The following is a 23,792-nucleotide window of genomic DNA, read 5'->3' as shown; positions in this document are numbered from 1 at the left end:
AGAAACCTCTTTTGCTCCTTCTCCCCATCTACACTGGATTGTACCCATCGGTATAATCTTAAAAAAAAAAAGTTAAGAAATATGGACTCAAAAGAGTTTTGGACATGTGATTGTATACAGGACAAACAAGGTTGATATAAATGAGAAGACGATTCAAATGAGGTATCAGAGGGAGAGGAATGCTGAGGTGTATAACAGGAACCAGACTGCATCATGAATACCCTGGGAGTTTAGGGAGGGCAAAAGCAGTATGAGTTAATGAAAGCAGGTGGATAGAAGGGAGGTTTGGATGGATTATAAAAACTGTGCTGCTGTCGACACCGGACATTTGGAGTAGGCACGATTTTACACACCCAACATAGGATGGATGTAAGCACCAATAAATCACCCAAGAGCACTTGTGAAAATATTTTTCAGAAGCACCAGATGCATTCTTACAAGAACTGAGGAAAACGACTCGAGGGATAATTATAGATGCAGGAAACTACAAGAATAAAACTTGAATTCAAGATTCTTTGAGATACAACATCTTCTAAAATGCAAACAGAAAACCTACTAAAATTCTTTAGCTTTTCTGGTAATTACTACTTTTATTATATTTTTTAGTTTCCTTTTAATTAAGTCATTGCAATTAGATACACTCAAAAACAGAATTCTTAGTTTAATAATGGAATTGTGTTTTGGTTATTATATCCAACTTTTTCCAAGACCCAGTTATATATATGTTATACATATAAATATCAAGAGAATATATATTTATCAAGAGAAAGTTCTATTGATTCAAATCCTGACTTACATCCACCTTCTATTTTCCTATAATGTTCTTTTCAAATAGCTTAAAAACCAAGAAAAGATGTCAATGTGCCTTGTTTCCAGGAAGAAATAAAAATATCCACCTGCGTTCTAGCTATCCCAGCTCATCACACGTGGCCCTCAATGAGAACATACTGGATGGCACTGCAGATGCGCAAAGTGCAACGCAGTCCTTGGTGTTCTGCAAGTGCACGGGGTGAACTCTGGTTTAACATGGTGATCAAGTTCTGCATTTGCCTCTACTCCTCATTAAAATTAAAGAGAATACAAACAGAATTAAACCCATAAACCCTAACAGGAAAGAGAATGGGAGAAGGACCATAATTCAACGTTAGATTTCAAAGCATTCTGGAGATGAAAAATGGATGAGAACCATCCAGTTACACAAAGAAACCAGAGGAATCTGCAGCCCAAAGTTAACACAGTAAAGGATGGCAGGGAAAGAGGGAGCTAATCTTCTAGGCAGAACTCCCAAAATGTCTGGAATAAAATCAATGAGAATGGAGGGTAGAATTATGAACGTGAGCCAAAATTGGTAGAGAGAAATAGAAAGTCTAACTGAAATTCTGTGTCTAGATTGAGAAGCCAATCACCTCCCTCCTCTTCTCCTCACTCTCCTATATTTCTATATAGATATAACAAGAGTACAAGAAACCTCACAATGAATCAAGGCAAAAGAAAATAAAGCAAAATAATGATCACCCTAACAAAAATAATGACCCCAACATTAAGAAATATAATGGATTGAGTGGATAGAATTAGGACTACTAGCTGGGTGCTGGCACCAGAGAATAAATTCTTTCCCATTTTAGTAATCTCTTATCAAAAGCCTGGATCCTCAGTGAATCAAGTGCAGACCTGGCCAGGTTAGCCTCCTGACTCAAGGGAATTTTTTGTAAGGAAAATAAGCATGCAAATACAGCAGAAAAAATCCAATCCGCTCCCTGGAAAAGTCAACTCAGTACTTTCTGTTTTAAAAATGTGCAAATAACTTATAATCAGTCGGGCATATAAAGAAAAATAACAGTATTAAAATGGCAAAATAAACAAAATATTCCCCGTGGAAACAGAAGCAACTCGTTGAAGAGAAGAAACTTGAAAAAAAATCTAATCAGTATTCTCAGAGAGATTTGAAAGATGATACCAAAACCAAACCAAAACCAAACACAATAAGATAAAGTCAAAGAACTCTGCATATATACACAGCAAAAAGGATGAAGAAACAGAAAATATGTGGTAAAATATAAAAGGAATAAGAGGACAATCACATATCCCAGACATCCAACAAATATGAGATCTGGAAGGAGAAAACAGAAAAAAGAAGGGAAGGAATAAGCAAAATAAAACACAGGAAAATTTTGCACATGAATCTATTTAAAGAGTACCCTGCTTATACACAAGAATGGGTGAAACAAATACCTACTCTAAACATAACATCAGGAAATCTCAGAACATAAAGAGAAAACAAACAAACACAGAAAACAGCCAACTCAAATTTTGAGTTGCTGTGGCAGAAGATTGAGAGTTGAACAGTTCGATGCCCAGATCTGACAATGACTTGCTTCCCTGCTGCTCAGTTCATTGGCCAAAGCTAGCCTCTTGGCTTCCCCAGCCACAAGGGGTACAAAGTTCAATAATTCCATGTGCAAGGAATGAAGAGGGAGGAAAAATCATTTGTGAACAGCACCAATGTATGCAACAACCGCTTCTACATACTTTAAAAAAAATTTTTTTTTAATTTTATTCATTTTTAAAGTTTATTTATTTTTGGGACAGAGAGAGACAGAGCATGAACGGGGGAGGGGCAGAGAGAGAGGGAGACACAGAATCGGAAACAGGCTCCAGGCTCTGAGCCATCAGCCCAGAGCCCGACGCGGGGCTCGAACTCACGGACCGCGAGATCGTGACCTGGCTGAAGTCGGACGCTTAACCGACTGCGCCACCCAGGCGCCCTAATTTTATTCATTTTTGAGAGAGACAGAGAAAGACAGAGCATGGGTAGGGGAGGGTCAGAGAGAGACACACACACATAGAAATCTGAAGCAGGCTCTGGGTTCTGGGCTGTCAGCACAGCGCCTGACGCAGGGCTCAAACTCACGGACCACAAGATCATGACCTGAGCCGAAGTCGGATGCTTAATCGACTGAGCCACTGAGGCACCCCTGCTTCTACATACTTTTATGAATAGTTTGTATATGAAGTTATTCTAGCACAATGAGGGTGAAGGCTGAGATGTGGAGAAACATAATAATTTTATACGAAAGTCAAAAGATAAGGAAAGTTGGGTGCCTGGGTGGCTCAGTCTGTTGAATGTCTGACTTGATTTCGGCTCAGGTCATGATCCCAGGGTCACAGGATTAAGCACTGTGTTGAACACAGAGCCTGCTTAAGATTCTCTCTCTTTCTCCCTCTCTCTCCCACACTTTATGCTCCCTCTCTCTCAAATAAAATAACATAAAATAACATAAAATAAAATAATTTTTAAAAGAAAAGTTAAATATGAGATATATTTATACATTTTACTGTGCTAAAACATACATGACAAAATTTACCATTTTAAGAATTTTTAAGTGTATACAGTCCAGTGGTATTAAGTGCATTCACATTGTTGCATAACCATCACCACTATTCATCTCCAGAATTTTTTCATCTTCCCCAACTAAAATTCTATACCCATTAAACTAGAACTCCTATTGCCCCCTCTCCCCAGCCCCTGATATTAATGCCTAAACATTCTACTTTGTGTCTCTATGATATGATTACTTTAGGTATCTCATGTAAGTAGAATCATATAATATTTGTCCTTTTATCTCTGGCTTATTTCACTTGGCATATGTCTTCAAGGGTATTTCATGTTATAGCATGTGTTAGAAGTGCAATCTTTTTTAAGGCTGAACAATATTCCATAAAAATATATAATGCTTCATTAATTTGCATGTCGTCCCTGAGCAGGAGCCATGCTAATCTCTGTATCATTCCAATTTTAGCATATATGCTGTTGAAACAAGTACTAAAGATTTAACCAACTGGAAAACTAAAATATTAACTAAGGGTTGAGTAGAGGAGGGGATGTTGGGGTTATATAAGTGAGCTAAATGTTCATCTTCAATAGACAGGAAATGATAATGCCTATGTTTCATAAATCAAGAAAAAGTCATACCAGCACGTTGCTTACAGCTAGGATGTAACCTCCATAAGAAGCAGCATTTTAAAAAATAACAAGAACAAGGACTAGGTAATTGGAAAGGTAGAGCAAGGGAGAGGTATGGTTTTACGGCATTCTGCATTGCTGTTGTTGGTTTTTAATCTTTACGTATAATAATCTAATAATAAAAAGTACCTCAAACAACAGTACTACTTACTGACCAGAACTGTAACCCAGAAATCCTGACATTGTAATAGTGTCTACTTTTCATTGGAATAGGTTATCTCTCCAAAGACACTTCGTTGAAGACCCTTTTGCCATGAACATCATTAAGTCACATAGAAAAGGATGTGGAAAGGCATAGCAATGGCCTAACTACAAAAGCCTTCTCTCTTCTCATTTCCACGTTTGACTCTTTATATTACTGACATTGTTCTATTTTACATAATATTTTGTTACTATAACTACTACTTTTACTACTATTTCCCTCTTTTAACAAGGTCTATCTGCTTCTTTGGGCACTGGCTTTGCTACTTGCCTGGAATGTGTATGAGTTCCTTGAAAGCATACTAGCTTACTTATACACACCCTAGGAATTTTCTCAAAGACCAGTTCTTGTTCAGCACAATTTCCACACCAGCATCAGAACTTTCTTCAGAGTTCCAGGCAAAGGTATCAGCAGCCAGGAGCTTTTGCAGTGGCCCCAACTATCACTACAGCTGTGGGGATTATGTCTCTCCTCTCCTGCTCTTTAATTTTCCTTAACCACCCAAAGCCAGTCCAAACAACTTCTCATTTCTCCTCCTGACTAATCGGAAAGTCTGAGTTCTGTTAGCAACATTACCTTGGCCAGAAGTTTGCCCTGGAGTTCTTACATGAGTGATGTACTCCCCATGTGCGGCAGCTGAGGCAGCTGAGGTGAAAGCACATTCATCCCAAATTTCAGATGATGGAGGAAGATGTAGTTCCATGTCCTCAAATCAAGTAAGAAATCATTTAAACTAAGTGTTCTTTTTAAATAAAGTTTATTTACTTATTTATATGTGTATGTGTGTGTGTGTGTGTGTGTGTGTGTAGGAGAGAGAGAGAGAGAGTGAGAGAGAGAGAGAGAGAGAGAGAAGCAGAGGAAGAGCAGAGAGAGAGGGAGAAAGAGAATCCCAGTAAAGCTCTGTGCTGTCAGTGTAGAGCCCAACACGGGGCTCAATTTCACAAACGATGAGATCATGACCTGAGCCAAAAATCAAGAGTCAAACGCTTAACTGACTGAGCCACCAAGGTGTCCCTAAAGTAAGTTTTATAGTCAGTATTACAGAGAAAATGGGATATTTCAGAGAAATAAAAAGAATCCTTCTGGTCTGAAAATGGGGTCTTCTCAGTTGTAAATATTTTCTAACTTCTTTAAGTTTTGTACTTTGGTATTCTTCTGAAGTCAATTATCTTTATTTTAAAAACTTTCGCAGAGGGAGAAACTTGATTTGGAAAAGTGGTGAAGGGTGGCCATAGAATCTTCTATATGCTGCATTTTTCAAACATTTCAGTATTATTTCCAGCTCAAAATTCCATATATTAGGGAAGAAATCTAGAAACCTATAAAATACAATCAGCTATGATCATGTGGTGACTAAAAGTCATATTAATTAAGGAGTTCTTAAGGAAGCAGAGACGTGCAGCCCAGAAAAAAGAAAGAATAAGAAGATAATGTGTAAAATGAAGAGCTAGAAGTTGTTTGTGTGTCTGGTATGCAGAGTGCCTAAGAGCTTGGGTTCTGAGATCTCGCACACTTGGTGCAAATTCCAACTCTCCATTTATCAGTAGTGTGACTTTCAGCCAGGTCACTCCAGCACTCTAGGTCTTGATTCCTTCTTCTGTAAAATGGGAGCAAATATCAATGCCTATATTATAAAATGTTTGTGATAATAAATAATGATATAAACACATGCAATGTTATTACATGCCTCGTATATAGGAGAAAATTCTGTGAGCCACCAGCATCACCATCATCATAATTATCATTATTGCTGTTTTTTTATCACACATTATTCCCATTATTCCAAATGGGAAAGCAAATACTAATGAAAAAATGTCCTAGATCAATAAAAGGGTGCCTTTCTTAACAAATGAAACCACTAACCATGGGACAGAGAGTTCAATGAAATAATGAGCTTCCAATGGCCATCTCATAGGAATTCTGTAATTAAAAGGAGTTCCTGCATTAAGAAGGAGGTTATACCTGATGATCATTAAGGTCTCTCTTACTTTTCAGATATAACGTAATGATTAAGTTCATGCAGCTCATTAGTGCCAGCAAGTTTGGGGTGTGTTGTGGTCCCAAATTGTCCTTCCTCCTAGTTAATAAAGAGAGAGGCTGACTGCAGAGTTTCCAGTTACTATTTCCACACAGTGATGCCAAGTAAAGTTGTTTCTTATACCCCACAAGCTGGCAGGCCTCACTCTCCTCTTCTGTTTTCATCATGAAAGCCTTAGGAAGCAGAGACCGCCTGTTCTTCTGATCCACTCCCCCAAGAAAATGACAAAATGACATTCTTTCCCACTCTCTGTGAGATGATTTCTGTTAACAGCTCTGGAAAAATGTTGCAAAGATGTGAGTGAAATGATGGCAGGATTTGTTGACAAGAAGGCAAAATGAGGGAATTCGGAAAAAATCACCCCCATTAGAGACTGAGGGGCCGGTGGGTTCCATCTGCTCCTCTCTCCCTTGGCCTGGGGTAGTTTCAGAATCATCTCAGGGGATAGTCAGTCTTCTTTTAAATGACTCAATCAATGGGGCTTCTAATAACGTCTAATGGATCTCCCTATTAGCAGATTTTTTTATATTCAGTATAAATTTTTCCTTTGATTAATTTAACCTATTTCTCTTCATTAGATGATGGCAGTAATTTTGAAACAAAGGGAAGCATGCAAATTTAAAAAGAGTCATTGTGGAAATCTCTGCTTAAAATATCGTGTTTTTGCAGGAACACAGGGCGTAATTACTGTTCAAACAACCTCTAGAGAAGTGAGGTTGCCAAACAGGAAGGATACTTGGAGCACAGCCTGCCCTGATGCACATATTTCTACTCTTGAGACTGTGATTAGAAGGATCCAAAGAAAGGTTACCTGCCCACCCAAATCAGGCCAGTGTGCCTGATGTTATCTGCAGATATTCATTCTAGACCTTTCTAGACTCTTTTTTTTTTACTAGAATAGCTTTGCAAGTTGTTAAATGAACTACTAACATGACGAATGAAAAAAAAAATATATATATATATCACTCTGAGGGCAATAGTCACTGTATTGGGAGAGAAACATAGGGTTTGGGGACAAAAACTCGTGGGTCCTGGCTGTGCCACTAGCATTGCCTTAGACAATTCATTCATTTCTTAAAGCCTCAATTTTCGTCCTATAGAATGGTCACAATAACACGTACTTCACAGAATAGTTGCAAGGCAATTTTTGAGAAGACCCTAGCATAATACAAAGGCAGAAGTCTAGCACTCAATAAAGATTATAAATAACCATTCCCTTTATGGTGTGAAAAATATTATTATAGATATAAGTATGATATTTGGGAAAGATTTATTGAAAATGTTTCAAGATGACTGAAAAAAGGCGATAACAGACAAAATGTAATTAATTGTGAATTTACATGAAACTAAGGGAAGGGAGCTCATGTAGGAGCAGTGATTTCCAGCAGCGGCGGGGGGATGTCCCCAGAAAATCTCAATCTTAGTATCCAATGATGGGACAATAAAATAGGTGGCATTCAGGCAAAGGAACACATGGTATGTTAAGATGGGCACAGCTATTCAAGGAGCAATGAACAAACAATCTGATTTAAACAAAGATGAATACTGGGCAATGAATGCACAGAAAGATGGAATGAATAAGTGGCAAAAGGCCAGGAGAGGGAGAATATGAGAAGCCAGGAAGCTATCCCTGCAAGTTGAGTTACCCCTCTTGAAAATGCTTCTGTCCTCTGTAAAGAACACATTGGTGTGCATTCCAAATATCACAAGGATTATCCTGTGTCACAGGCATAAACTACAGTATGTATAATATAAAAGCTCTAACTTGGAATCAGTAAATCTGATTTAAGATCTTTGCTCAGCCAGAAAAATCTGGGCAAGTGTCTTAACTTGAAACAAATCCCCTACTGTCTCTCTCTCTGCCCCCAACTCTTTCATCTGTGAAATGGGCACAATGCTAGTGCACAACCCATAAGGATATTGTGATGATTCAATGAGGTTGTGTCATGTATGCAAAGTGTTTTGCATGGTTGGGGCACAAAGGAAGCACTCAGTAAGTGCTGGTTTAAAAATAGTTCAAACAACAAACATGCAAACAAAAACCATAGTTCAAAGGATTGAACCAATCATTTAAATGTGATCGTCTCTCATAGGACTCCCATGAGTAGCCCATAAAACAAGGCCTGTGAAATCCTGTAACCTAGTGAGTGAGTTGGCTGTAACAGGAATATAGAGACAAAATGATGGCAGAACCGACTTTGTAACATCACTCTGAGATTCACTAAGACTGTGAGAGTCTTAGTACACAAATCAAGTGCTTAGCATGTTTCAGTAGAGACTGGAATATAATAAACAGCAAAGAACAAAGTACCAGAAACACAACATTCCGTAGATGTTACATGGTACTACTATGGTCATTGAGAGTTTTTATTAAATTCTATTTGAACAAAAAAAGTTGTAACTTCCTTTTTCCCACCACCTTTCTGGTACTTGTACTTTCTGATAATAATCTAGCCACTTTGTCGCAAACCTAGACAGAACTCACCTCTCCCATCACATTTTCCTTCCTCCCCATTCACCAAATGTTTCTTAATCCATGAAGATGACTGGTTGTGCTTGTTAATTCACCACACAAGTGTTTTGCTGAAGATAAGATCCCAAGATCTGTTGTAAAACAGAGTATCCTTATGTGTTATGTAATAAAACCATTGATCACCAATAGAGAGAAAACTATGTTTATCTGAAGACCTTCACTCTCAAAGGATTTATTCATGGCGATAATACTTACCTATAGGAAACTAGCCGCGTCTCTGCTTTGCCAACTCTGGCCAGTAATGTCCCGTGCAAACGAATTTAGAGATTTTCTCAGCTTGTGTTCATATGCTACAAAAGGGAAATGGTCCAAATTGCACCTACTTGGGCCTGAATTATCGACTTCAGCTTTGAAGTGCAAATGAGCTGAATGAACACATACTTAGGCTGCAACACAGAAACTATTCCTACTAGCTGATTGATGGTGCATTAACTCTCTTGTAAGGAAAGCCTTGTATTGCTATGGATCCGTAGTCCCCTGGTCCAATTACCCCACAGATGAAGGCAAATGCCAACCACCATATGAACCAGTCAATACTGGTCATTTCTTAAAATTCTTTACTTTTGTCTTTTTTTCTAGTAATTTGAATTACTGGATCACCCATAAAATAGTTCTTTTGTGGTTTATCGGCCCTACTGCTTCTAAAGCTAGACTTATGGACTTGAGCTAAAAAAACAAACTGCTATAAACAACCTCTCAGTAGGCTAAAATCATCAGTATTTATTGTGAATGCAAACTCCTTTGGAAACTTCTAATCACCATAATCCGTCTGTGTAAAAATAATCCTTGACTAAATGAGTATGTCTGGAAGGAAAAATGAACAGGGCATTTATATGACCACACAAAATGCCATGTGCAAATTATTAAAGGGTTTTCAATATTTTGCAGATTCAAAAAAAAAATATGAACCTTTTATGGAGACTGACCATATTGCCCTGTGAATGAATGAATGCATATTGATTTGGAAAATAGTGTCAAGTCTTTTAATAACTCCTTCATTAATCATAGATATTTAAATTAATAAATATATTCTTTGTCCATCACTTCCCATCTGTACCAATTTATATCATGTATCAGGCATAACTGAGAGGCTCCTCACCAAGATGTCTCCAGGGAATCTCTTGGTTATGTTGGTGATTAAGAATTTGCTTCAAAGGAGTGTCCCCTTCTTTGTTGAAAAGAGTAAAAAAGAGGTAATTCTTAACATCTGTTTATATTATCATAAACATCTTTTTCATGAGATTGTGATTTTTGACAACTCATTCATTCACCTTTACTGTTCATCCAAGAGAACTTGCTTTTCATATCCTAGAAATAATACTTAGACCTTTTAAGAAGGTGAGAAAGAAACCACGTTGAAAAGGGGACAAATAAGCTTAAATCCATTTTCCTTTTTACACACTCCTGTGTTAGAGAAAGTATTTTAAGATTCACATGAACATTTTACTATGGAAGTATCTGCCTTTTTTTTTTTTAAACCTAGAGATTCTCTCTCCAGAAATGACAATGGCACAAGGGAGTGTTTGGGTATAGTTTCTAACGTTGTGTTCCCCACTGTCAAGGAGAAGGTCTAGAAATAATGAAATGTGGAGATAATCTCCCGAATTCATTGTACTTCACCCAAGATCTCTCACAGCATATTCAAGCATAGGTGTGACAGAAAAGCAAGATTCATTGAGTTGAAATTCATATTGCTCATAGAAAAAAAAGGACAGAACAAAGGGGTCTTGCTAGCCAACAAATGAACTAATCAGACTCTAAATAATTAGCAGGTATCAGTTCGGTGGTGCTAAAGTCTGAACTCCTTAATAAAGGGGTAAAATTATCATGCAATGGGAACCAAATGAGAAAGTAGCAAAGAAGATGAACCCATTTGACTATAAAATTGTACCTGAGCCATTTCCCCAGATTAGATAGACCTAAAGTCCCACTTTTTGCAGCTTCAAAATGGTTTCAGAAAAGTTTTTATTATTATCATTGTTCAATTTCATGCGTCTCTGCACTTGAACTTCCAGCCAGGAGCAGGAGTCGAACTGCCAGAAACACTGTGAGGAAACAGTGTTTTTCATGGCTTTTCCAGCCAACATTTTCAGGCCCAGGAGATTTGAAGACACATCCAAACTTTTGAGTGCTAATATGATTGGAACCTCTGAATCTTCGGAGATTTTTTTTCCTTCTCAATCAGAACCAAATTATGAGCTAAGGAAGCAGAAGAATGGAATACAATTTCAGAAGTTATTTTCTGTACTGGATGGAATATCTGCAGGCCTCCAGATTTCTGGTATGTTCCTTCCCTACTCTGAACATTAAGTGTAATATCTATAAAACTAATTATGATGCATATTATCAAGAGTGACCAATGTTTCTTGTGAATAGCCTCTTTGTGAAATTTCAATCTCTATTTGAATGAGTATTCAGTTTAACAAGAAAATGTATATGCTTAATGATCACCATAGAACATCTGTGTTCTATACAGAATATATTAAATTATCGTTTAATTTATCTGGCATTATAAAGGCACGGGTATTTTCCAGATAACCAGACTCTAGTTTCACAAGTCAAAAATAAGCTTATTTCTGTATAGTGTGATGGAGATGTTTCTAAGCTGTGTGATCACAGAAAATGCTAAACATCATTTAACCATTCCTTGATAAATCACCAGTAGGATTATTTCTGTGCTATCTGGAAATATACACTTTATCTTTAGTATGAATTTTTTGCATAACACTTTATTGTTCTTAACTATAATTTCTTGCAAATGCCAGTCTGCCTGATTCAAACAAAACCTCTGTCTCTTCTCTAATCTGAAACTCAAAATATGCTCTGTTATGAATAAGCAGATAATCAAGTGTACTATGTTAAACTGAAGTTGTTAGGTGTTAAAAGAAAAGTCCAAGTACCTGACTACTATGGTGGGGTTTTTATGACAACTAATTTGTGTTGTCAGGGAATTTTTTCTTTTTCTGTTTATTTCTAGGAATGGGTTTATATTCACATGAGACAAGATTACTGTAAAAGTAATCTCTGCACACTATCCACCAGTTTTGGGCATTTTATGAAGCTGGTGATGTAAAAAGAATTACGCCTTTTGCCTACACTTTAGAAAAAAGAATTGAACTCATGTTTGCAAAGATGAAGACAACTCTCTGCAGAATGTAAATGGAGGGAAGGGAGCTAGGGTGGCTCATTCAGTGGAGCATCTGACTTCGGCTCAGGTTATGATCTCACAGTTCATAGGCTCGAGCCCCGCGTCCAGCTCTGTGCTGACAGTTCAGAGCCTGGAGCCTGCTTCAGATTCTGTGTCTCTTACTCTGTCTGCCCCTCCCCTACTCATGCTCTGTCTCTCAAAAATAAATAAATGTTAAAAAAATTACAAAAAAAATTTCAAAAGAATGTAAATGGAGGGATGCTGGCATGAATATCTTTCCCTGTCCCTGAATATCTTGTGTATCTTCTGGTCATGAGGCTATTTTCAAAATAACCTCAGTTTGTTAGGTATAACATTAGGCCTTCTCCATATAGAGTGAAGTATTGTCTTCAAATGGTTAAAATCATCATAAAAAGATTGCATTTTCTAAAGACAGACTGAGTTCACATGCTGACTCTAACACTTCCTAGTTTTTCATCACATGCAAGCAATTTAATACCTATCATTAGCATTTTGGGGGGATGATAATATTTAATTTGTTCACTAATACCAGTAAACCCCATCTGCACTTTGCACTTACATCAGGCACTTTTCTAAGTAAGCCCTTTATATAGAGAGAAATTGAATCCTATAATGTCCCTATAAAGTGGGTACCAATGGTACCTACATTTTACACCTAAGGGAATTGAGGCATAGATGTTAAATAATTTGCCTAATGTCATATGGATAGTAATGGAGATGTGAACACGAATCTCAAGATTTAGTCTAGATTTGAACTCAAGTAGTGTGATACTGGAACCTACACTTAACCACCAATATATACTATAATTAGGAGAATGCTAAGTATCTTTTTAATTGGTTCATATTACATTACCTAGGGAGGAAAAGAAGCCTCCTCTATCATATTACCTTCATCTCTTTTGTGACTTGCTGAAAATTTTCGTCATGCTGGTCAGCTGTTTCCTTAAACAGCCTAAGACTCTGCCCAAAGGGGATTGAACAGCATCTGATGAAGATTCCAGGCCTGCCCTTGGATAACATGTTATGAGGAGCAAGAGACAGACAAGTTGAGGAAAAAAAGAAGGGAAAAAGAAAAATAGGGGCGCCTGGGTGGCTTAGTCGGTTGAGCGTTCGACTTTGGCTCAGGTCATGATCTCACAGCTCGTGAGTTTGAGCCTCGTGTCAGGCTCTGTGATGACAGCTCAGAGCCTGGAGCCTGCTTCTGCTTCTGTGTCTCCCTCTCTCTCTGCCTATAACCCACTTGCATTCTGTCTCTGTCTCAAAAATATATAAACATTAAAGAAATTTTTTTAAAAAGAAAAAGAAATAGTAGATTTACAGTCTGAAGACAGTGTATGAAGGAGAGTCAGGGGCTCTCTAGAGCAGTCCTGGGACAGAAAGGTGAAATAAAAATATTGGATGGGTACAGGGGAAGGGAGAAGGAGTGAAGGACCTCCTGGGAATTTAAGGTTCCCCATTAGTCATCTTCGTCTTACTATTGTCTTGATTCATTTTAAGTCGACCTTTACAATGCTTCTCTTCTCCTCCTATGTCATGGTACAACAAACGATCAATAAACTTGATGCTTAATGGACACCTAATTCTTCCTTTCAGTAATATCTCTTAATACAAAAGATACCTGGTTTGTGTTTCAAAAAGGGGGGGGGCTAATTAATTAATGATTGTACCATATATTTACACTGAATTTAAATTTGGTTTTTGAGGAAAAAGGCAAGGCATAATGAAGAACTTAAACATCTTATTTATTTTAAGCTTATGTATACATACATACATACACACACACACACACACACACACACACCCTACTTACAGTGTGCAATTATTATAAGCCAAAATAAAATAATTTAAAAGAATATGTTTTTTGAAAGGTAAATAATCCTGCAGAGTTGGTATTACCACAGCAGGATTCTTTCATGGTCTGGACAATGCACTCTGTATGTGGAGAGTGATTCCACGCGAGCTTTTAAGGAAGCATATCACTATCTGAAACTAACATCCAGAACTTCACCTAACTCCATGGACATAAATCATGCTGTCGTCACTCTAGGGAATAAAAATTGCATTTTGTAAATGCACTGAAACACGCTCCTTCCTTCTTCATCACCATCTTGATCAAATAACTGTGAAGAACATGACAGTATAATCATGGTCACATGATTGAGCGATCAGGAAACAAGACTTACACATATTTTTCAGTTCTTTACCTTACTTTTGTCCTCAAATATTACTTATTTGATACTAGGTTTTCAATTTACAATGGGACTTCAAGTAGTTAAAAATGGATGAACACAAAAATAAGAAGCACACCACAGAAGAATTTGTATGTCTCATTTCTGGAATAGCTTACATCTTAAAGAAATGCAAAATTTGGTTAATCTCATTTGAAACATATTTTTAAGTATTCTTTAAAACTCAAGCTCACAGGAAAAGGGTCAAGGAAGTAGTTGTTAAGGAATTACTGACATGTGAGCTTAAACTTTACTTATAGAAAACTCTCTTGAATTTTTGGCATGTAGTATAGATCTTCCTTTGGTAAATTTTAAATGACTCATTGTCTGCAGGGCACCCATTTTGATTTTGTGGCCCTTACAACAAATGTAAAAAGTGAAAAACATAGTAGTTCAATTGGAAAATACACTGGGTAGAGGCTACTGGATTCCAGACTTCAGTTTACTCAAATGAGGCTGATAAGCACATTCTCTCTGACTATGATAGCCGTTGTGAGCATGGGCTCAACTAAGACTCATGAATCCATTTTGTAATATACGAGGCATGATAAAAATAGTAATCTCCAGTTGTTGTTGCCCTTAATTCCTAGAAACCAGCACAGTTACTGGCATAAAAAAATCACCAATAAATATGTGTTTAACTGAATGGAATGAAACTATGTAAACAACAAAAATTCAAATAATTTAGAAAGCGGCACATTCACTTAAACTACTTAGATGAAATGACAGTGTAAATTGTGAAGTGTAATTATCAGAATGTTTTTAGAGAAATGCAGCATTTCTGACACATTCAATAATAGATTTAACATAGTATTATCATGTATAGATTCTAGGGAAACCACCTTAAGAATAAATAATATTTCACAATTAATAAATCAAACCAATACAATGAAAATTGGTGTGTCTAAAACATTTGGAAATGAATCTCTGAAGTTTTTCAGACATTCTTCTCAGAACTTAATTAGACTATGAATATACTGAGCAAGTCCTTTTTTTACCACATACTTTAGCTGAATCCCTGATTCAGAATATTACTACATTAATTCCAAAATATTGAAGGTATCAGTGAAGGAGATATTTAGCAGATTTCATAGATTTCTGCTTGTTTGGTATTTTCATCAGAACTGTGGTGTCTTCCTGCAAGGAGAAGATACTAGAGATCAGTGGATGAAGTCACTTTGTGGATGATGTGGGAAAGGGTAAATGTCAACACTTTTACTGACTTCCTCTTTTCTTCCTATGCCCTCACCAAGGTTTTCTCCATCCTATGCAGGAATATTTTGCTTCCCATTTGAGTCTCTAGAGACTCAAATCTACAATCTACCTGTGGACCAAACCAGATCAGCAGACAGCTGTGAAATGGCTATTTACCACATTGACCCCATGCAGAAAGGCTTAAATGAAATAAACAGTGGGACTAATAGACCCATCAATGTTAGTTGAGTCTGTGCCTACAATGGCTATAGATGTAGGAATCTGTCAGTGTAAACCGAGGGTTAATATAAAATTATTTCCCTATGAGATATATTACTGCACTTAGTGTGAGATTTTTGTGTGTCTTGATTATTTACTGCATTTTAAAGTGTTTAGCCTTTTTTAAAAAAATGTATTTTACTACACTTGGGTTGATCTGGCAGCCTCAGTAATCTCAGGGTTGGTGCATATCGGCTCCAAGTGAACATATACTGGAGACTTGAGAATGGAGTCTGTGAAGCAATTAAAGGAGATCCTCCAAAGTTGTACTTTTGGCATAAAAGTGTATGGAAGAACTGTGAAGGTGATAAAGTGCAGGAAATACAGGCAATGGGGTTGACTTCTGTTATTCCAAAGGTTCTCAAACCAAGAGAAGCGCATTACAATAAGTCTGATTCCTTCTGTCAAAGCTAAACTACTCATTCCAGAAAGGACTGATTTTTGAAGAACCTGAGATCATGAACAGTCTATCAGAAATATTATTTACTTGGTCAAAAATACACAGCATAATTGAATGTCTTTCTGACCTTGAAATCTGATAATCCTTATATCCCTCTGAAATAGAGGTTAGTGAAAAGAATTGCAAACCACTGCTTGGGAAACTATAAAGCTAACAATATTGAAACTATTCTCCTCCTAAATAAGCTTGCCTAATGTTATATTTATGGCTGAATTCATAACTGAACCTTATACAATGCAATTGCCTAACTTCAAAGTTCAGATGTTACTTTGTAATGGCAGAATTAATTTCCTTGATTGCTAATCCATCACGCCTAAGTGTGATGCATGCGGTATCAAACATGGGTATTTCTGCTATCATTAATTGTGGCATATTGTCACAACCGATAAGGAAATGCAGTAAGAGAAAAAGAGAGGCCGGGTATTGGCAGTTTAGCCTTGTTTTCCCATAAGCCATGGCAGGTACAGCCAGACCCCTCCAAATAAAGGGAGGGGGTCCTTGTGATTCTCACAAGGAGAAAAGACAGGCATCCAGAAGCATCAATCACTGGGCAAGCCTTGCTCTCCATTTGCAAAGCTGTTGTTTATTGTGAGATAATGATTGATAGGGTCTAAACAAATGCTGGGAGAAATCACCAAAGGTGCAGGCGCTTAGGTGTGACATTTTGCCACAGGAAATCTGCAGGGAACAGGCCAGCTGGCAATGAGGACATTCTGAGGAAATTAACACAGATGCATTTAAAAGAAGAGCAAATAATGAACTGTGGGTTAAATGACAGCAAGGTAAAATGGCAATTATGGATACCAGGTAGACCATACGCCAGAGAGGAAAGAAAATGGGAAGACACAAGGCAATAAAAACTACTTGGGTGAATTTCATTAAGAAAGGGAATTTTTTAAAATGTTTATTTATTTATTTTGAAAGGCAGAGAGAGAGCATGAACAGGAGAGAGGCAGAGACAGAAACCCCAGCAGGCAGCACAAAGCCCAACACAGGTCTCAACCTCGTGGACCACGAGATTATGACCTGAGCCAAAATCAAAGAGTTGGATGTGTAACCGACTAAGCCATCCAGGCCCCCTAAGAAAAGGGCATTATTTAAAGCAGCCACTCTTCATAAAAATATTCAGAATATTCAGAATATTAGGAGGCAGAAGATCCAAGAGATAAAAGATAAATAAAAGGAGTAGTCTTTGAAAATTTTGTTATGAACATAGGCACAATTGGACCAGAAAAGAATGTGAATTATTAATATACATGATTTTCTCCATTAAAATTCAATGATGGGAGGATGAAGAAAGATAGCAAGCCCTGTTTGCCAGCATCAGGACCACAGGCTCTACTTGATGAAATCCTAGCATCCAGGTATTGAGAAATGTGTGTATACTGATGAAGCATAGACAAACATCCATAGAGTTGACTTGGGTTTCCTCTTTACCATGAGAGATGAGGACTGTACTGTGCAGACCAAACCTCAGGTCATGACTTTAACACAAGGTCTGCCTTAACACTGATTGAAGAAGACCTTTCTCCATTGCAGACCTTGTTTGTTTGTTGGTTTGTTTTTGTTTTGTTTTCAAATGCCAATTCTTGAGTTTAGCCATTGATGACTTTCATTAATAGCTATAATTAGATCAGCTCTTCTGACCTGTCTCATTTCATTTCTCCCTTAAACATGCCACCTTAAGGATCTTTTCTCCCTGCTGTCCGTTGCATCTCACTTCTCTTTGTCATTTATTCCTGCTCTCCTTCTTTACTGGGCCTGGGTCCATACCTCTCTCAAAAGGTAATGCCAGGTTTCTTTAACCTCTCCTATTCTTGGCTTTATCTTTTTTAAGTGAGAAATTATGGAACCTACACAGAGTTATGAACATCAAATGAGTTAAGCTGTATAAACCCTGATGAACAGTTTCTGGCTCAAAACATACACTTTTGTTGTTATATATTTCTTAAGATGTTGTAGTTAAGGCATAGTAATGAGGATATCAGATAGTCCATTATACTGACATATAGTTCATATATATATATATATATATATATATATATATATGAAATAAGGAAAATAGAAATCAATCCATTTTATTTCAAATCCCATTTCTAGCACTAATGTTGCCAGGCTTAACTTATTGTTGGCCCTGTTATGTCTATAATAGCACATGGGTCTCATGTCTACACTTGCTTATCTGTTCCTTCAGCATGTAAGGTCTCAGTTCATGCCGTGTTGATGGGTATTTGATGGGTATCTTGAGAGTTTTATTCCTTTCTTTTTTAAAAAATTTTCTAACTTTATTGAAGAGGAGAACTTTCTTAAACAAGAGTCATGGGACAAAAGCCAGGTTCTACTCTGAATCTGATGCAGAACCTCACTTATCAAGTGGTGGTGAGAGCAATCAAATCGGCTTTTGGAAGTACAGTGCCTAGTCAAGCCTAGTAGAAATTTCCTGAAAAGAAGAGGATAGTATTCCCATTCAGTAAACTGCACTTCTGATATCAATCCCTTTTTCCCTCCCCTTCTCTGGTCTTAATTTAGGAGGAAAAATGCATACAAACTCATATCCTGCTGGAAAAGAGTAGATGGGAAGTCACAATCAGGTAGATAAGATTCAGAATTTTTTTTTTGAATGAAGGTCAGCTTCCTTTCTGTGTGAACTTGGGAAAAAATTACTTAACCATTTTGAATTACACTATACTACATGGGAAATAAGCACAGGAATGAAATCAACATCTTCCTATTGACAGAACACGTTATTGAGGAGATAAAATAAAACTTTTTTTTTCTAGAATGTCTTTGAAAATTAAAAATAAAAGAAGAAGGAAGGAAAGAAAGAGGAAGGGAGGGAGGAGGAGAAGGAGGAAAGAAGGCAGGCAGGGACACAGGGAAGTTAGAAAACGTGTAAAATTTTTAAACATAGTTAATTAAGCACGTAAGTGTATCTCTTCTCTTTTCCAAATCCAGGTAAACAACTGAAAAAGTAAAAAAAAAAAAAAAAAAAAAAAAAAAAAAAGCAAATAGGAAGAGGGTATGACAACAACTGCCATAAGTTTCAACAAATCCCTTTTTCTCTATTTTCCTGTATACCTTTCCTAGATTCTGCTTTGCAGCCTTCCAGTCAGAGGTGTCTGTGTTCTTGAGTTCTGGCTTATGGAATGAGGGTGAAAGAAATGTGCATCAGCCAGTCTAAGAGCTGAAAAATCTTCCCTATTAATGATGAAGTTACCAATGAACTGATAACTACTTCCTGCAAGGACAAAACACGGACTAAGAAAGAAAATGTGCTCACAGCACATTCATGACTCAGTCATAAACAATTCTACAGAATAAGGTACATAGCGAAAAGAAATCTGACCTAGTGCTATGACCATGTTGAGTGGTGGAAGAAAGGGAAAGTACAAACATGAAGCTTGGAAAGCTGAATCCCTACCTCCAGTCATAGAGGGCCAATCATCACAGCAAAAACTATCATCAAAACTTAGCAGTGTAAGCTGATGAATTGGAAGTATGTGAGTTAAGTAAAGTAAAGCTAAAAGAGTAGGAATCTGTTGTCTGGGGTATGAGAATTGGAAACAAAGCAATTCTACCATTTCACATTATGAATCTTGTATTGTGATTTGACTTTTAAAAAGTTATCTAATTGCATTAGTTGTTTAAAATATTCTTTTAGAGGAAGGCAAAATAAGATGTAGAAAAGTATCATAGCATAAAATTTCCAAGGCATTACAGTTGAGAGGTGCAGTGGTGACCGCTTGGGGTTATAAGATATATGCTAGCCTTGCCAAAAGTAGCAAGGTAGAAAAAGTGAATATTCATGAAATTGTCTCAAAGACATATCTAACCTCCCAGATTCTGAGTAGTAACCCTGGCTCTGTGATGGGTTTACTTATAATGCAAATCTCATTTCTTGGCTCCATATAATGATAATACTAATAATAGTAACAACAACAACAACAACAACAACAACAACAACACTGGGGGGGAGAGTGAAGATGAGCTATGAAGTTTGAAAACTGAAAACTGGTTTTGCCCATACAAATTCAATGACAGCATTCCTGATGACTGCCCATATCCAATGTCGAAAGACTTACAGATTTACTCTCAAGAAGGCTTGTCAGGGAGTCTTATTTTACAGTGACTAAGGAGACTCATGAATTCCAGGAAACTTAACCATATGCAATCTTCTCAGGCCCCCTTTCATTCAGTTCATGGATGTTGGCATCAATTGAACAATATTCTGACCTTTTTTAAAGGGCAAATATAATACTACATCGGCTTGGTTAGCTGAACTTTAGACTCCTCTGAATTGGAGAGTATTTGGGAGCTCCTGGGTAGATTTCATATATAATGTCACGGCAGAATTAATGATTCATTTCTTGTAGGAATTACAAAGCTTTCCTTTAAAAACATGTTAAAATATATATCACTTAAACTTGAGTATTTAAACCTATTGTTGAATCAGCAGCCCTCAGGATAAGTGGAAGTACACTGAAAAGAAAACTATGATTGGATCAAGAAAAATATGCAAGATCAAAGGCATATTGTTCACAATTTCAGAGAAAGAACAAGAGTGGCTCTAGGCAGAAATGGAAAGTGGTTAGCACTTACCAGCAATCTTAAATAATACATTTCGGGGACCCTTCACTTGTTTCATTCTTCCCTCTCTGCTCCAAATCTCTCTCTATCCCTGGTACCCCTGACTTTTTCCTAAAGTATGTTTTCCCTCATTGAAACTTATACCGTAAATATCTCATCCCATAGGTCTTTCAGCATTCCAAAGTAAATCCAGCCATTCTGATAAACTGACTCATCATCACAATCCGTATCTCAATCATGTTTTACTGTTCACAGGTTATTATGTCATTCAATCCTCACAATAAACCACTGAAGGTTGGTGTTAATAATCTGTTCATTTTAAGTGTATTTTAAGTTTATTTATTTATTTTGAAAGAGACAGAGACAGTGTGAGTCAGGGAGGGGCAGAGAGAGAGGGAGAGAAAGAATCCCAAGCTGGTTCCATGCTGCCAGTGCAGACCCTGATGAGGAGTTTGAACTCACGAAACCAGAACATCATGTCCTGAGCCAAAACCAAGAGTCACTGCTTAATGGACTGAGCTAATCTGTTCATTTTAAAGTTGATGTTGGTCATGCATATACAATTCTAATTATATGATCTGACATACTATAAGTACTTAATACATAGTAGCTAATTTAATTTTCTCATTTTCCATGATACAGTAGGGAAAAATGAACTGGATGTTTAAGAGACAAAAATTCTTCCCTCTTTGCACGCAAAGAAAATAATATGTAGCCTAAGATACATTAAAAGAGGCATTGCCTATTCAAATCACACGCAAAATAGTTTCAGTGATCATTAATTAATGCATATTTATTGACATTCTTGTACAAGGTGTCTTAAAATGAAGAGAACAAATAAATAAATATCATTTCTAGCACAAGTAAGCTCATAGTCTAGTCAGGGAGTCAATAAAAAGTAAAAAACAGAAGATAACAAAACACACCCCTTAGTGAATACTTGCTTGATAAATAAGTAGAAGAGGAAATAGCAGAGTTCAAGTGGAGGAGCCAGCATATACTTAAGTGGCATGGGAGGTATGCATGAAGACAGAGAGGCTCAGCAGGAACTTGCAGGAGCTCTCTGCTCTACTAGCACCAAGGAGTGGGGGTAGTGTTTGAACTAGAACAGGGCAAAGAGCTTATCTATGTGGTTCTTCTACTTCTGCCACTGGGGAGCCCTTCCTCTGAACTATATCATCAAAGCCCACTTTCGTTAGACTAACTCTCCAGCATTTGAATGACACTGCCAGTAATAGCTTTGTTCTAGAAGCTGGGATGTTCTCAGCCTTATTGCCAGCTGCAGAAGGGCCAGGCAAAGCAGTTGTCAAGTCTCTCCAGACAAGAGACGGTAGCTGCTAACTTGTATTTGTGAAACCCTGACTAACCCTTCTCTAATAAGTTAGAGGAGAGAAAGGAATCCTTAAATCATCTTCTGTATCACCACAAAGCGAGTTTCACACTAAGTCTCCTCTCCAAAGGAGAAGAAATGGCCCCTGACTACAGGGAGCTTCCCTATAATCCTAGTCTAATAAGGCTAAGACCCAAGGGAACAATAAAAACTATTGCTACAAAGCAGGGATAAAATCAGACCTGTTCTGTCACCAAGTAGGGTTTGACATTGGGTAAGTCCCTCCTGCTCCATTTACTCATTTATAAAGCAGGAGTTGAATGAGGTTGTCCTGAGCATCTCTGATTGTCTTAAAGTCTTTTTAATAAACCAAACTGCAAGGTAGAATAGTACAAGGAGTATTTGGCAACAAGAATTAAAGAAGACAGAAATGTTTACAATATGAATAAGAATATTTAAGTTTTTAGGGCTTTCTGCTATAAAAGGTGTTCAGTCCCATTTCTCCTGAAGGTAGCTAGTGAATGGGTATACAGAGAGCTGGAAAGACACAGCTGTACCTATTAATTCCCTGCCTTGGGAATTAATTTCCATAATTCTGGCTATTAACTAAATTAATCCCAAATGACTAGTATAAGTTGCAATCACACTCATACTATAGGAGATCTTTCCATCTTCTACCCTATTCACATGTTTGTACAAGGAAACACAAGAGCGGTTTCGAAGAAATGCACAGGGAGGTTGGATCCTTGGGCTGCAAGGAGGAGTGACATGCTAGAGGTCCCAGTCTTACCTGTTTGACCACAGTTTACCCAGCTCCCCAAACTCAAACTTACATTTCATTAAATTCTAATATTCCTGACTGAGGAGGAAATGAAATCACAACGCAGGAAACCTTCACAGAAGGGAGCAAGGATGGAAAGGAACCGCCATTTGCTAGACAGAGCAACCAACCGCCACTTTCTGCTATTTATGAAACTGAAGAGAAACACGAGGTAATGAAATATGGACCTATAGGTCTCAATTAAAAACCAGAGTAAAACTACATTTTATTTACTAGCTATGACTAGAACACTAAGCCATGTGCTGCCAGGATTTTATTTTGTCCCTCCATCTCTGATGACACTGCAGTATGCAGTCAGTGCTCCTCTGATTTTTCTCACTCTTACTCTCAACCTGACCTCAACTTGAAGTCCCCAGTAGCCTTGGTGGCTGGCCCAAATGTTACATAAAGTGGCGAGCAAGCCAGCATACCAGGTGGTTTCTGAGCTATTCACTTTGGCATAGTCCTGCCTGAAGATGCCCTTTTAAGACTCATGGTAAAGAGGCTATAGGAGAAAAAGTACCAATGCATCAGAAAACCTACAGGGTGCCAAGTACTATCTAGGTCCTTTAGAAATTTTATTTGATTTTATCTTTGCAATCAACCTGTATTTTTAAATTATTGTTGTGTTTTCCTCCTCCTAAAAGGAGATGCTGAGAAAAGTTCAGTAATACTGATAGAACCCAAATACTACCACCTAGGTGTATTATGTTATTTCTATGTTACAGCTTACTGCCTTTATGATCACCAGATGTTTGTATAATGGGAACATATTGAACTACTGCCCTGGCTGGGGGTACTAGTTCCCAAACCTTGGTATGATTATAGGGATTTTCCTTTCTCCTTCTCCTTCTCCCTCTCCCCTCCCCTTTCCCTCCCCTTACTCCTTCCTTCTTTACCTCCTCCTCCTCCCCCTCCTTCATTCTCC

At 37.5% G+C, this 23,792-nt stretch overlaps 1 non-coding gene across 1 annotated transcript; it reads right to left on the bottom strand.

The window, feature by feature from the left end:
* Positions 1-3,720: 3,720 nt before the first annotated feature.
* On the bottom strand, positions 3,721-3,824 carry LOC123588672. Its single transcript, XR_006707975.1, has one exon. It is a non-coding gene; the product is annotated as a U6 spliceosomal RNA (small nuclear RNA).
* Positions 3,825-23,792: the final 19,968 nt, after the last annotated feature.

The sequence above is a fragment of the Leopardus geoffroyi genome, chromosome D3 (assembly GCF_018350155.1).
Source record: "Leopardus geoffroyi isolate Oge1 chromosome D3, O.geoffroyi_Oge1_pat1.0, whole genome shotgun sequence".
In the NCBI taxonomy this organism is placed as follows: Eukaryota; Metazoa; Chordata; class Mammalia; order Carnivora; family Felidae; genus Leopardus; species Leopardus geoffroyi.
The sequence above is the reverse complement of the archived record's forward strand: the minus strand, read 5'-3'. Positions and strand labels throughout refer to the sequence as shown.